This window comes from Chelonia mydas, chromosome 7, assembly GCF_015237465.2.
Source record: "Chelonia mydas isolate rCheMyd1 chromosome 7, rCheMyd1.pri.v2, whole genome shotgun sequence".
Taxonomy (NCBI): Eukaryota; Metazoa; Chordata; order Testudines; family Cheloniidae; genus Chelonia; species Chelonia mydas.
The window spans coordinates 42,863,451-42,879,573 of record NC_057853.1 but is presented as its reverse complement, the minus strand read 5'-3'; the positions used below and the strand labels follow the sequence as shown (position 1 = coordinate 42,879,573).

At 44.3% G+C, this 16,123-nt stretch overlaps 1 long non-coding RNA gene across 1 annotated transcript; it reads left to right on the top strand.

Moving 5' to 3' along the window:
* Positions 1–8,228: 8,228 nt before the first annotated feature.
* LOC122466592 lies at positions 8,229–12,381 on the top strand. The gene is made up of 3 exons (XR_006292228.1): positions 8,229–8,357; positions 9,551–9,599; positions 11,241–12,381. It is a non-coding gene; the product is annotated as an uncharacterized LOC122466592 (long non-coding RNA).
* Positions 12,382–16,123: the final 3,742 nt, after the last annotated feature.

The window sequence follows — 16,123 nt, the reverse complement described above, 5'->3', positions numbered from 1 at the left end:
GTCTATCTGGTGAGATGTCCTGCTTCAGGCTGGCCTGCAAGAACAAGCACATCTGCTTCCTGGCTTGGCAGCCCCCAGAAGTGCTTGAAAAACAGAATGGATTGAAAAAAAGTGACCCACCCCGTTTTTTCCCCAAGTTTGTCTGAGCCATTCTGCCCATCCCCTGAGGAAGCCCAGGAACTTGTCTGGGTGCTGCACGGGACTGCACAGCAATCTTTATCTTAGTAGATAGCCCAAGAAAAGTCATTGCTGTGAGTTGCTAACTGGGCTGAGAGGCAGCAGCCCAAAGGGACTGAACATTCTGAGGCACTAAAGGGTGAAGGGGGCATGGGCTAGCCTCATGTGTTTATAGAGGAAGAGCTCAATTCACATTGCTGACACAACAATGATGTAGGAAACCAAGGACTCCTTCATGCTACTCAGATCATTGGCGTATGTGAGGTTTTTAATACTCCCTGCAATTAAAACTCCCTCATGGTTGTCTCGTTGGCAGAGCCCATCTGGATTGGGAAGGTGTGGATGGACTGACAATCTGAATCACCACTGATCTTCAGTGTCCTTAATTAGCTCTGCTCAATGAAGAGAACATGGTTAGCCGGCAGCAAAGTTACATCACCTGGTAATCGCAAGGGTTAGATAATGCACTGTAGCTTAGTCACACTTCAGAAGTAAGTCTCCCAACTGTCTGTCTGTCTGAGTAGCCAACCTGCTGAGACAAACTCCTAACCACTGAAATTAGATCTATGAGCTCATTGAATACCTAAAAGTCTGCTGTTCTCCTGCTGCATATGCTTGTGTTTGTATTAAAGCTCCTTAAGGAGTGTAACTCTCCAGTTCTTTCTGCAACTCAAAATTCAGGTCTCCAGCTCTTTTTAATTAATTAAAGCACATGGACTCAAATGCCACTTCCATGGTTTTGATTGTTTTCATTCACCATTCATCCTGATCTGTCTTCCAGCTAGAAGTTTGGAAAATAAAACAAGAGTTTACCTATTAAGTTCATTGCAGTAGGGGGTGAACACTGATGGTTTTTTTCACGCCGTTCCTTTCTCCCTAGAGAGTTGCAGGTACTGATGTTCTAGGACCCTGAACAGAGATGCAGAATTCTTCTGTTGACTTAGCCTGTCATGTAGATACCAGGTGGGTCCCATTAGAACCAATCCAGGAATATAAAAGAGGTTTGGGTGCCCTTCTAGTGAGGGGGATTGTAGGAATGAGAGGTAAGTGAGTAACTCTTCTCCTTCTCCCACTCAGAGCAAGAAGTTTGGATTTTTGATAGTAACTTTTGTGACTAGAGTGTGGACTTTGTCTGTATCTTACTGCCTCAGATATGTGTTGTGTATAGTATCTTGTAAAATTAGCTATTGGCCATGCATGCCCAAGTACAGCAGTTGTTTGGTTTTTTTCTTTAAATAAGAGATTTACAGAGGGACTCTTGGCTGCTATGACCTCAGTACACCACTAGCTGGCTTGGTTTTTGACTTGCCTGTCTAGACCTTCAGTCTATGGTACCATGAGGTTCCTGGTTCCAAGACTTGGCTGTGATGATACACAAGGAGTAGACTCTGTGTAGGGTCAAAGAAAGCATTCTCTCTGTAACTCATCTTAAGTCAATGGAGTTCCATCAGATTACATGGCCCAACAAGTGCCTTTGTGGGGTGAGGGACTCCCACTGATGAGTAAGAATACTCTAGTGTTACAGTTGGTGTGCTGGGGGGTAGGTTCATAGTATATTTGATAGCTGTGCTCTCTACCCATTTTAACCATTTGACAAAAGTTTTAAGACACTTTATAGCTTGAATTTTGATTAAATTAAGACCTTCCACTACAACTGATCTTTAAAGATGGCCTAATGGTATTGGATTCTTCCTCCTATATGATCCAAAAAAAAGTACATGTTGGAAGAGCTGTTTCTGACCTTGAAATCTGTTATGCCTGCTACCAAAGTAGTCAGTACTGTACCTATATGTTAAGAACAAGAGTGCTAAGGAAGAAACTAGACTGTAAGCTTTGAGACATAGATAGATATTTGTACAGTGCCTAGTAGAATGGAGCTCCTATCTCTGAATGGAGTTCCTAGCTGCTACTGTAATATCAATTAATAATAATAATTTAACTTAATAGGCAATGTTCCTATGTTAACCTGCTCACCTTGCGTACAATTTAGAGATTGGAGAATTCATTTGGGGGAAACAATGGCCTTGACCCAAACTTGAACTATATGTTTGAGCTTTTGGGGGAGATCTGATTTAACTCATAACTGTTTCAGTACCTCTACAACTGGCATCAAGCAGTAGAAGTGCTAGAGTATCACAATTTTTCACAAAATCCAAAGCAGATAGTACTGGAGATCTCATGAAAGAGGCTGTTTCTTGTAGTGTGTCAGCCAGATGACATATCCCCAACTGGTTTGGCTAGGGTTAGATAAGCTTCTGGGTGCTTAAACAAACCCAACTGCCAAACACATGGAAATTTAATCATTATTACTATTACAAATATGACCCTAACTTCTTAGGAACAATCTCCCTTTTACTTCTCCCATACTGCATAGTTGTTGGCTGTCCTAATCTGGTTCCTTGCATGACATTGTTCTTTCTAATGCAGTTGTTAATTTGGCTCTGTACTTCTTTGGATAAGTACCCTCAAAAGTGAGGACAAAGGTTGGTCAGCCCCCCCTTACATCTGAAATTTGCCTGTCATTAGATTCCTCCACTCCTACTTAACTGCAGATGGAATGAAAAGCTTCTGAACAATCTACCAAATAATGTTAATTGTTCTAACAGCTTTCAGAATGCAATTTTGTATTTGCCTGGCTGCAAAGAATTACTGCCAGTTGTTAGAGTAAGTTAGGCATAATTATTTAAGAGGGAGCACAACTGGGTCACACAAACCTTGTTGAAGATAACACTCTTGCATTTTATAAAGGCATCTAGGAACCTGTTAAAGACCCCAGGCCTGATGATTTACACAAGGTGCAACCCAGGGGAATTATTTTCACCTGTGTAAAAATACTACCCAATCAGAATTCTCCCCTTATGCTGGTCTTTCAGCTACTCTGCAGCATGATTAAGGCCTTCACTGTACAGTGCTGAGCACTGAAGCAGACACTTAATTTAAGAGTCTAAACAGTCCCTTTGACTTCCAAATGTGAATATTCCAAACTTGCCACCAGTAAGATTAACAATGTGCTCCAGCGCTTTGCAGTATCTGGGTCAGAGTGCGCCGCCACACCTTGCGGGCCAAAGCCCTCTGACTACGTGAGATTTAAAGCAGTGGGGAACCTGTCATTGTAGGTCTTGAATACCTTCAGTAGCGTCCAAAGTGGAGCTCAGGTGCCCCAAAAGCTTTGGTTTCGGGGCTGCCCACAGAAAGCAGCACTGTCTCATTTGTATGTATCCTCGTGCTTAGATGAAGAGGCAGTAAGTTCTCGCATTAGAACAGAGGATGGGATGAACCAGTCTGGATCAAAGAAGTAACAACCTATATTTTCCCCCCCAACACAAATTAAGCCTGAACTGATTTCTCACTCCCTCTTCTTTCCACCCCCTCAAAAAAAAAAAAAAAAGTTCACAACGTGGATACACTCTCTCATTCTGTTCACTTTGCCATGGCTCTGCTTCCTGGTTCTAAATCCCACTGGGACCCACGCAGTGTGAAGGACCCACACAGTGAGCCCAATTCTCAGTAATACTAGGGCCCCTTTGTTGTAAGGGGCAAGCCTGGGACCCAAGAGGGAGGGGACAAAAGGGAGCAGGTTGGAACACAATGTACTCCAGTTATTCTCTGCTCCTTAGGGCCCACAGGGAAGCAGCAAGTACATTAGAACAGTCTCAAGACTACTCTAATGGGGGGGAGGGAAGGGCTTAACAGGCCTCTGTCTGATCCAAAGTACATGGCACGTGAAAGTGATTTAAAGTCATGTTTTTCAGATTCAAGAGACTCTGATAAGTTTTGTGTGTGGTTTGTGGGGTGTTTTTGCCAATGCAATATGTGTAAGGGTCTGTCTATGCAGCAATAAAATACCTACCATTGGCCTGTGTCAGCTGACTCCAGCTAAGGGGCTCTAAAATTGCAATGTAGACATCCAGGCTTGGGCTAGAGCCTGAGCTCTGGGACCCAGGCTGAGCCCAGACATCTACACTGCAATTTTAGAGCCCCACAACCTGAGCCCAAGTCAGCAGACACGTGCCAGCCATAGGTGTTTTGTTGCAATGGAGATGGACTCTAAGGGTCTATAACTGTTGGCTCTGTTGCAGAATGTGATCTACTATACAGATGCTACAGTCTTTTCGAGGGAAATGTTCTGAATTTTCAGAACTGGATTTGTGTACATCGTCTTAACATCTCAAATTAATTCAGTAGATAGAAAACCACTTTCTCCAGTAGGAACTGGCATTTCATCCTCTACCCTTCTGAGCAATAAAATTGATAACTTCACAAAGGGGCTGGAGATTTGCATTTCTTTTCATACTCCTGGTGTGAGTTAAGGGAAACAACATTAATCCAGGTACATTTCAACACTTATTTCACATATTTGCAAAGCTCACTACAAATGTCTTTGCATATTTTATAGCGCTTAGAAAAGCCAATAGGTCTAATCCTAAACTTGGCTCGTTGTGAGAAGTGCAAAAATATGTGCAGCCATAAAAATATCCAGTCAGATGTAAACTCATCCCATTTTCTGGTGTCTTAAATGCAACTCTGAAATCAGAATGGCACTGTAGTGTTCTATGCAGCTGGCTTTTAGCCTGTCCGCAATTACTCATGCTAAGAATTCAGCTCGTGCTCCTCTCAGCTTAGTGGGCATAGTGACAAACAATAGAGCATGATCTGGAAAGGTGTCATCCTATTTTTGTGCCATGCGACACAGGATGTTTCAATCATAAAGCCATTGAGCAGTACCTTCTGGAATGTACCACTTTCAGGTCAAAGCAAGCACAGTTCTTTTACCCAGTCTGTAAAAAGTAGTTATGTCAAACAAGAGTGAGATGAACAAGGAATGAAAAATGCTTATGCGAGAGGTGTGACGGGTTCCCTGGGGTGCAAGCTGGAACTGGGTATTGGAACTTAGCCCTCTGTCTTACCAACATGGGCTCCCTCTCACACTGTGATAATGTGACAAGCTGCAAACCTTTCGAGGTCCTGCCCTCACACAAACATTCACAGGCAGGGACACACCCAGCTGCGTTACATGAAGGCTCTTGCCAGCCACTCATGAACCAACAATAGAGAAGCTCCAGCCAATTCCCCACTGCTCCCCAGCCTAGGACCCCAGAGTTGTATGGTCGTGCCCTGGTCAGAAGCCTGCCCAGTGTAAGTTTATTACCCAATCCACCCCTCCCTTAATGGCGAAAGGACATGTATAAGTCTTTTGTTAACTGAGCTAAGATTTTCCATGCACTTCACTCAAAACACACTGTTTTAGGTAAAATATAAAACAAATTTATTAACCACAGAAAGATTTTGTTAGAAGTAATAGTGTACAGACCAAGGCTGGTTACCTAAGAAATAAAACAAACTTGCAGTCTGAATTCTATAAACTAGAGGATTTGAATCAAATGGTGTCTCAACCTGATAGATAGTACATAGTTTCTTAATACACAGGTTGGAACTCCTTTCGAGCCTGGGACCACCTCCTCAGTTCAGTCTTTGTTCTCTAGACTTGTTTTCAGGAGTTCCATTGTGTGGGGATTGAGGCCAAGCAATGATGTCACTTCCCCTCTTTTATAGCTTCTTCCAGCTTGCTGGAAAAATCCTTTGCTGTGATGTGAGTCAAACAGCCTCCCTTGTGTACGTGCTGTCTCTGAGAGGTTTACATTCGATAGTTCCTGCGGTAATCCTTGAGTGTGTATATTCCCCTTAATGGGCCATCAGCATTGTCTGGCTTCTTCATTGTTGTACCTGAAAGGTTGCTTGAGAGTGTTCCCAACCTCACAACATATTTCAGTAACAGTAACATAGAAAAACTTCACATACAATGATAGCACATACAATTTAACAGGATATTAATGTTTAAGAGATCAAGACTTTCAAAATATGTCACAAGGCATACTTCAGAGTGGTAGCCGTGTTAGTCTGTATCAGCAAAAGCAACGAGGAGTACAAAACACACCATAATTATATCACTATGGTGAATATGCAAGTGCTGGGGTGTTGCTTTGGCATATAGAGTGTCACAAGAGGTGAGAACTAGACTGATTAGCATCTCTCGAGAGCCCCAAACCTCCTTTACCCACTGTGGGAAAACTTGCAGTCTCCAACTATCTTACTTTTGTGGGGAGGAGGGGAGGCCTGCTCACAACTCCCACTTCCTGTCTGTGTCCAATCCTGGAAGTAAGTGGTATGGTGTAGGGGCTTGGGAACACTGGGGAGGGGATGTTAAGTTTATCCAAACCTGTTGACCTATCCCTAGTCGTATCCCCTATAATATAGCAGTGTAGGACTGAAAAAGGACATTGATAGATTATCTAGTCCAGTCCCCTGCACTGAGTCAGGAGTAAGTATTATCTAGACCATCCCTGACAGGTGTTTCTTAACTGTTCTTTAAAACATCCAATGATGGAGATTCCACAACTTCCCTAGGTAACTTGTCAGGGTAGTTAAGCCTGAAACACTTAAGTCTCTACCAAATTACCATTCGCTGCAAGTTAAGCCCATTATTTATTGTCCTGCCCTCAATGGATGAGGGTCTCCCCTTTTTATATTTTTTTTTTTTTTTGTACTTGAAGACTATTATCATGTCCCTCCTCAGTCTCTCCTTCTCCAGACTAAGCAAGGTATTTTAAAATCTTTCCTTCTAGGTTATGCTTTCTAGACCTTTCATCATTTTTGTTGCTGTCCTCTAGACTTTCTCCAGTTTGTCCCCATCTCTCCTGAAGTGCAGTGCCCAGAACTAGACACAGTACTACAGTGGAGGCCTTAGTGCTGAGTAGAGTGGAAGAATTACTTCCCATGTCTTGCTTGTAACACTTCTGCTAATACACCCCAAACCTCATTCTGGGAGGTATTTCTTTTTTTATTGTTGACTCATTGGTTTGTGATCCATTATAATCCCAGATCCCTGTCCACAGTACTCCTTTCTGGGCAGACACTTCCCATTTTGAATGTGTGCAATTGATTGTTCCTTTGTAAGTGGAGTACTTTGCATATATCCTTATTGAACTTCATCCTATTTATTTCAGACAGTTTCTCCAGTTTGTCCGGATCATTTTGAATTCTAACCCTATCCTCCAAACCACTTTCAACACCCCCCCGCCCCAGCTTAGTATCATCCACAAACTTTGTGTATGCCATTATCCAAATCACTTCCAAAGATATTGAATGGAACTGGACCCAGAGTGGATCTCTGTGGTACACTACTCAACCATGTCCTTCCACCTTGACTGTGAACCAATCATTGTGTTGTGATGAATGGCTTAGACAACACTGAGCATAACATGGCTATAGAAGAGACTTTTGTAGGCCTTCTGTGGGAGGAGGCACTACTTACACAGCAAGCTCCTTCCATATTCCAGTGCAACAAGGGTCAGCTCTGAGCTACTCTACAGGGAAGCCCTAGTGTGTGTTGTGTAGCTGGTGCAGAGAAGCAAACTAACAGTGACTATCTGTCAGCAGTGTAGCAATTCATATACTTCCTGAAGGTATCCTAGTTGAGGGAGAGGCTGAAGTCCTGTTACGAGAGTGAGTAGACCGGAACAATAGGAGATTTGTGGATGATGTAGCATGACTCAGCCACCTAAAGGCATTTCTCTGAAGTAGAATTACCTTCCCCATAAAGCAGCAGGCATTGCTCTTAAGTATTACTGAGCTTAAATAGGTTCCCTAGGTGACATCCTAGTAAGTGGATTTCCCAATTAAGCACATCCCAATTAAGTGGGCTGTACTGTAACTACAGAGCAATCAAGTACAGATCAGTTGCAGCAGCAAACCTGGATCAAAGCTCTTCATTATTCTGAAATTGACTCCTACTGCTTGTCTTGCTTTTCCTCTGCAGAGGAAGAGGCAAACTGCCATATGACTATCCCATGTGAGCCCTCTACTATTCCTAAGTATAACATAATCTGGCAGATGTTGCTCTCCTCCATAAGGCACCATCCTTGCAGGATACTTCCCCCTTCAGGGTTAATTTCCTGTGTCAAATCATGAATTACTTTTTGAGCCCCTGTTGCTGGAACCTATTAGGGATCTGTTCAGCCCAGCTGAATAATGCTCACTCTTGCATGTTTTGCAGTCGGCTCCCCTCTGCTGAGGGTGGTAAGTGGGGCTGCTCAGGGCCTGTTCCTTTGGGTTCTTTGCCATTCTAGCAGTGGGGGAGCTTGCTCTGAGTGGTCTGATATTGTAACTAGGACCTCTTCCAGGTAAGGAGAAACTCTGAGATGCTGCTGTAGCTGATGAAATGCTTGCCATTGAGAAGGGATGGGTGCCCCACTTAACTGAGAGGAACAATGAACTCTGCTTGGGGGACCATTTGACCTGAAATTAACCTCTTGGAAAGAAACTCTCTCTCTCTCTCCCGGTAAGGTGGCTTCTTTTTAAAGGAAAAAGAGAACAATTCAATGAGACTGAGCACCTCCCAAGCTCCATCATCCATGGCTCTGGGGACAAGGGTATTTTAGAAGGAAATGATCAAGTGCCTTAGGTCCTTTAACCTTCTTCCTTGAAACGTTTTGTGCATAATATTGTCAGATGCTCGTAAAGAGTCACAGATACTTGCCTTGCTCTCCAAAAGAGTCAGGTCACTAGAGACAGTACATCAGTCCCAGGAGCTTCTGAGTTCTAGCTTTTTTGGGTGGGGGGGGGGGAGTGTGTTTTTTGTTTTGTTTCTTTTCTTTCTCTGCACCTGACCTCAAATGAGCCTTGATGCGCTCCAAAGAATTCAAGGGAATTGAAATTCTCTTGTCTCACCCCAGTGGGGAAAGCACAAGACAGACCAATAGATTAGGATTGTTAGGCTGAGTTGACACCGGCAGCAGTTAAGATCACACAAACCTTGTGTGATCTTATCTCTCTCACCTCAGTCAGAATGATGCAGCTCTTGGAACAAAATGAGTGACTCAGTCTGCAAACAAATCAAAATGAGAATAAACAGGGAAGTGGAGACACTAGTTCCTATTGCTCAACAATACATTCAATTGGGCCTGTCATCTCAAAATATTTGATGCTAAAAAACTTTGTTGGGAATTCAAAGGAGAAACCAGTTCAGATGACATGCCTGCTGAAAGGTTCAGTACTCATACCTGTGGGGCACATGTGTGAACGTCTTAGTCGAGCCCCGTCATACCATCTTTCACTTCTCCCATATATGGGACTTTGAATAAAGAGAACAAGCTGCTTCACCATCCTAAAGCTACCAGTAAGATCTGCCTGTAACACATCATTAGTAGATACAGTACAGAGGCTGAAATACTGCCACAAGACCCATAGGACATTCTCATCTGTTGCTTTTGAGACCTGATCAGAAGTCAGTAGGTGCCCTTCTGTGCATTTAAATAGGCTTTTGATCAGGCCCCTGATGTATATGCAACTCATCTGATAGATGTCCTCCTTTCAGGTTGGTGCAGTTCTAACATGCTGCTGCAGTGATGGAACCATGAAAGTAGGTAGGACTCCTCCCTGCCTACTTACTGAGCATCAAGACAACAGTGAGAGCACTGACTGCATCGTCCAGCAGGAAACCACGCTTGGGTCTGACCACTGAGAATTAGCCCAGGGATGGAGGGTTGGAATGGGTGTGAATTCAGCATTGCATGATGCTTCTCCTGGTCAAGAGATCTCTAAAAGGCCCTTACGCAGTGGGGAAGGAAGGGGTTACACTTAGAACTAGTGCAAAAAGAGCTGCAAACTGTGTTCTCAGCAATGGAATTTCCATAGCCTTGGACACTAGACTGTAATGGGACCAAGCCCAAACACCAGATCAGAGCATAGCTGGCCAGTCTCTGATTAGAGCCTGCTTGATCGTTGGCTGGACTGTCCTGACTGCCTTCTGAAAGGGCCCATGCGACATCTAACTTCTACTCACACAGACCGAAGAGACCTTAATGTCTCCCCTGGAGGGTATTGCTTTTAACAGCACTGCACCCGTCTCCTCCTCCTGTACCTTGGGCATTGTGCTGGAGATACAGACTTACTTGGGTTTGTGTGGGCTATGAGCCTTGCATTAGAGGCAAGAGGGCTGCCACATGAGCCTCCTATCACCACACCCACTTTGGAGTACTTCTCCATGGTGAGGCACTGGGAGTCCACTGTCCGATATGGGCTGTTTAGCATAGCCAGGTGAGGCCTGACTAGTCATGGCTGTCTGAGGTTAGCCATAGCCATTGGCATTGTAGGGTGGAAGGAGGAAGCTGGGGGCTTATGACAATCTCATGAGCCTTCTTATTGGCTGCCCCTGCCTGTAAGAGGTATGTCTTTAATGACTTTTTGGTCAGCCATCACTTCTGTACCCATGTGGACACTGAATAATACAATCACCTAGGCACTTGGCTCATGTACCTTGGCTGCTGTGTTTGCCCCTCTAAGCCTTCAGGGGGGCACTCCCAAATCCCTGTTCTCTCCATCTGGGGCAAGATCTGCTGCTGGTTCCCATCTCTTCCTTAAACTAACCCAGCCAGAGACTTTTAAATAATGCCTGTTAATAGGCAGCAAGTGCTTATTTAAACTAATGCTTGACAAATGGCATGATGGGGGCGTTGGCTCCCAAGCACTGTCTCATGAACAGTACAAAGAGGCAAGAACTGAAGGGTAGCCTGTCACAGCATCCAAAATGACAGTAATGAACGGTTTTTTGGTGTTTGGTCTCTGGGAGCAGTTCCCCTCACAATCCCCCCTGAGTCTCTGGAGGAAGGGGATGATTAGAGACAAAGCAGAGTGTTAGGAGGAGCTAGAGTTCTAAGTCGTTACGTTTTGTCTCCCAAATAGTATCTGCGTAGGCTGAGGGAAGCCATGATCCAGCTCCAAAAAAGCTAAACCACAAACCCAGACACTTACACAACGTCAGTGCTGATGAGTAATCACAGATTTATTTAAGGCCAGAAGGGATCATTATGATCACGTAGTCCTGGCTTCCTGCATAGCACAGGCCATAGAACTTCACCCCATAATTCCTGCCTCAAGCCCATAACTTCCACTAGATTAAGCGGTTGTCTGTCAAAAGTCTCTTCATATATGTACTTGTAGACTATGATCAAGTCACCTGTTAACCAATTGAACATAAGCTCCCAGTATGATTCTGTAGTTAACAGCGGGAATGTAATCCTGAGAGGTATAGCAGAGAGGAAAATCCACTTCCCTACTCAGATTTGGTATATTACCCTTGTCTACTACCTTAGGGAGACTATTACTGGAAACACGTGTCCAGTTCTGGTGTCAACACTTGAAGAATGCCAAAACCTGGGAAGGGGTTCAGAAGAGCACTAAAAGAATGTTTTGAGATCTGAAGACTAAAGAAGTTCAATCGAAGAGAAGATTACCATGACCCCTATGTCCTTTTCAAAGTCACTGCATTCTAGGATACAGTCCCGGTCTTACAGGTGCAACCTATGTTCTTTGTTCCTAGATATGCATTTTAATACAAAGGCAATATATTGTACAACTGAGCCCACCTTCCCAAGCAATCAAGGTGAGTCAGTATAATTGATCTGTCCATCACTGTTTACCATGCCACCAATTTTTGAGTCATCTCCAAACTTTGTCAGCAGTGATATAATTGATTTATATCTTCTACATCACTGATAAAGATGCTGAATGACATTGGGTCAAGCACTGATACTTGAGAGACTCCATTAGAAATACCCCTATTGGACAACTGTATTCCCCATTTACAATTACTCTATTGTGATCAGTCTGTTAACCAATTTTAATCCATTTACTATGGTCTGCACTTTTTTTCCTCAGAATGCCTTGCAGGACAGAAGTCTGTCTAATCAGCCTACTTACCTCTTAAGTTCTCTGGAAGTTCCCCAGTATTCAAAAGTCTGTTTAAAAATCACTTTATGCTTCAAAACTCCTTAGTCAATTCTTGTAATACTCTTGGGCACTAGTTACCCAGTATTGCAGACTTTAAAAATCTTTAACCTTTAATAGCTGCTGTTTCTAATTCATCAGTAACTAGGCAGGATGCAAACGTGTTTCATTGTCAAAGATATTATGAATACATCCTTCTGCTCCTTTCTGAATATAGAACAGAAATATTTCCTTATGCCCCATGTGCATTGTGATGTCCAGCTATTAATGAATCCGCCTCACACCCCAGTGTGGTATGTATAAAAGTTCCCCCACTGCAAAATGAGAATATGAGACACAAAGCCTTGCCTGGGGCTACACAATGAGTCGGTGGCCAAGCCAAAAGTAAACTCTGGCCCTCCTGATTCCCAGCATTGTGCATATTCCTCCAGACTATGCTGCATGATGGAATAACAAGCTCTGATTTATTCCTTATAAACCAGATATTTTTAAAAAGGAAGTGTGAGAATGACTTCTTTTATCCTCTCACAATACGGTATCCAAATAACTGAAAAAATAAGTCTTCCCCCAATTTATCAAAAGAGTAATAACAGCAAAATAACTGACCAGGTTCCATTCAAAGGAACCACTGGCTCAGAACTCTGAAAATGGATACCTTTCATGGAAGCCTCACCCTGCTAGCACTGAAGCCAACAGCAAAACATTCCCTTGACATAAATGGAAGCTTATTAACATTTGGATTAGATGAACGGTGTCTATCCTCTATTGCAACAATTGTATTTCACATAAGCCAGTAGCGCTGCAGGGCTACTGTGAAATTCAAGGCTGATTATGTAAAATGCATGTGGGCAGAGGCAGGGCTGTAAGCGTCTGGCAATAAAGCCCCATTACACAGTGAACAACTGCAGACAAAATCCATGCTCCAATCACTAGGAGGATAAGATTTAACAATGGTCAAATGAAGGCAATTTAGTAACATTCATCAGGGCTTTTTGGATGAGACACAAGACCAACCGCTCCTAGTCATTTATACTACCCACTAACTCTTACAATCAGTGCTGTAGGATCAGCCCTGCTCTCCTGGCCAAATTACAACTCAGGCAATTGTATCCTGCTTCCTTCCATTTCCCCTGCCCGTCCAGACATAAGACTACTTTCTGTGGTGAATGAGGGTCAGATAAAAGCAATTTGTTTACCGCTCATGCTGGTAGTGCGGGCAATTGCTATGTGAGCATGAATTCTAGCATCATTTCATTTTGTGTACAATAAGCAGAAATGCCCACGTGCATCATGCTTTAAGCTCTAGGTACTTGAGCCGAAGCCTACTGAGGTTGGGGAAGAATCTCATTGACTCCAATGAGTTTTGGATTAGACCCCTAGTATCCTGCTGAAGATAGTCACAAAGTTCCTGTTACTTTCTCTCTCAACTTGTTAGCAGCAATGAACAATGGGCTGACAAAGGGGGAAATAGTTGCTTTTTGCCAGTGTAAGTTACTGGTTTCCATCCTCTGATCAGAGTGCCAGGAGAGAATGGTGGAGAGCCAGATGCCCAGAGCTAAACCATATCCAGCTTTGATAGTCATCCCTAGACAGAGCTGCAGGTGAAGATGTTCCAGACTGGATGGTCTGTGAGAGTGACTAAGTGAAGGCCCAACTTTCCTTTGGAGCCTGTGGATGCAGCAGGGATAGGTGTTCCCAAACCTGATTTCTCCTTTCACCACTTGGTACTCCTGGGGGAATTCTGCAGCACTGCGCAAGTGCAGAATTCATGTCCCCTGCAGACTTCTTTGCTTCTCCATAGAAAAATGACTTTTTGATGGGGAAGCAAAGGGAGCCTCAAGAGCAGTCATGCAACACTCCCTAATAGAGGTAAATCACTGTGCGGCAGGGAATGGGACTGGGGAAGACCCAGCTGGTGGCTCCTGCCCTGCACCAGGCTCAGCTGCTAGTCCTGGCTGGGCTGGGGAGAACGGGACTTCCTCTTACCCTGCATGGCATCTGGGGCCAAGTCAAACCCACCCCCAAATTTCTCCCCAGGCTGCAGGAAGCTCTGCAAACTCCCCGCCCACTGCTCCTCAGCTGCAGGGGGAGGGATCACTGTACAGGAAGCTGCTCCCCCATCTGCCCAACCCCCATGCATCCAGACCTCCTCATACTCAGACCCTCCTGCTGAGCCCCACTGCACCTGGACTACCCCAATGAGCCACCCACACCCGGATCCCCACTCCACCAATCCCCAACCAGCTGCACCTGCATCCCCACCCCATTAAGCCTCACTCCCCCAGCATCTGGACCCTGTCCTGCTGAGCCCCAACCACCTTCACCTGGAGCCCCCTGCAGAGTCCCATTACTGTTGCACCCAGAACCCCCCAACAAGCCCCTGTGCATCCAGACCACCTCCTGCACCCAGACTGCCACACACAGAACCCTCTCAACCCACATCTGGATTCCCCACCACGCTAAGCCACTCCACATTTGGATCCTGCCTTGCTGAGCTTGCCTGCCTGTCCGCACATGGCACGGAGGGCAGGGCCTTGGGGTATTTCTGGGGTCAGCTCAGTCCTTGCTCTATGTCAGGGCTGGGTGTAGCCTCACTACAGAGCCATGTCCCAGGGGGAGCTGCAGAGTGATCTCTGTGCATCCAGGGGCCTGTACCCCCCACCCCTACACCCACCCCCCAGTGCCATGCTGGAGCCTCTACATTTGTTTGACAAATAAAGTTTTCAGAATTTTAAAATGTGCACAGAATTATTATTTTGTGGCACAGAATTCCAACAAGAGTAAGCTGGGAAAGAAACCACCTCCAAAGTGTCCACTCTCCTATTGTTTGTTCGGACTAAAGTCCTGCTTTACTCTGAACAATATTTCATTGCGCTGATAACCAGAAACTAAAGACTTGTTCATATAATGCACTTAGTGCTTGTGCTAATGTCTCCCTATAGTGGCCAGCCAGAGATATTACAACAGCCCTTTATTTGATCATGGTTATGAGCCCAGACTCAAGCAGTTGAAGGCCTGTGCATTTGGTTTCAGTTGGGAGGGTCTGAGGTTTAATCCCAGCTGATGACATGGTGGGGGTATATGCCTTGTTAACACATACAGGCTGTTTATTTACATAGTTTTTCTTCCTAGTGCACAACATCCACTGTGGGGAATTGTGAAACTCAAATACAAAAATAACAATCCAAGTCTAAGACCCTTCCCCTGTCATATCCGTGCCCCCCCCCTCCCCCGCCAAAATACCCTTTGCAAAGCCTGATGCATTCAGGTTATACTCTTTTATCCACTTCCACTGGAGCCTATGCCATGGTTTAGTAGATGTCACTACTTAAGTTCTGATATACAGCGTAACCTTTTTTCCTCTGCTCAATTTCTTCCCCTTGCTGAGTTGCACCCATCTAAACCATCCTAAATTCCTCCTCCTCCTTGTTTACCTCTCAGCTTCTTGGTTTTCTACAAAGGTCACTGACAGAGCTATTCCTATCTGTAATGAGAAATGGGTTTGTGGGCAGCGCAGTCTGGAGTCTCTGAAAATCTCTGCAGCTGCATGAAGCTCCCTGTGGACTCTGCCACAGTGTGTCAGTGTAATGAGCCTCTCTGCCTGTAGGTATCCTGTAACCCTCCTGCTATCAAAAGATACCAAAGGTTCCTGGCGTTAGTGCTTTATAAACTGAGCTGGTGGGATATGATAGGAAATGACACCAGTTAAGAAAAGACCTGGAACAAATGAGAGGTAGTTGCCATGGAAATTACTTAGTGTCTGGAACTGTAACAACAAAAGAAGAAAAATTTGTCCTTGATCAATCCAGGGTTTGACTTTATCTTGTTTTAGGAAAAGCTTTCGGTTTAAAATCTTTATAACACCATCTTCTCCCCTTTTCCCTCCTTCAAAACAGCTCTGAGAACATATATATGTTCTAGTATATAGTCTTTCATTTGCTCTGGCCATGTATTTCTCTCTAGAGGCATCATTTCAGTTGCAGCACATTAGCTGAGCTGCATAGCTCTGAGGTCCCAGGATGAAAAGCATCAACTAATGCAATATTCATTCACTTATTCTTCATTCATTTATTCATCCATTCATCTGATTCATTCACATTTGCTCTGCAGTTTAATGAGCAGTGCTTTGCATCTGGAGTTCTGCCAAGCCTTCCATCGGCAT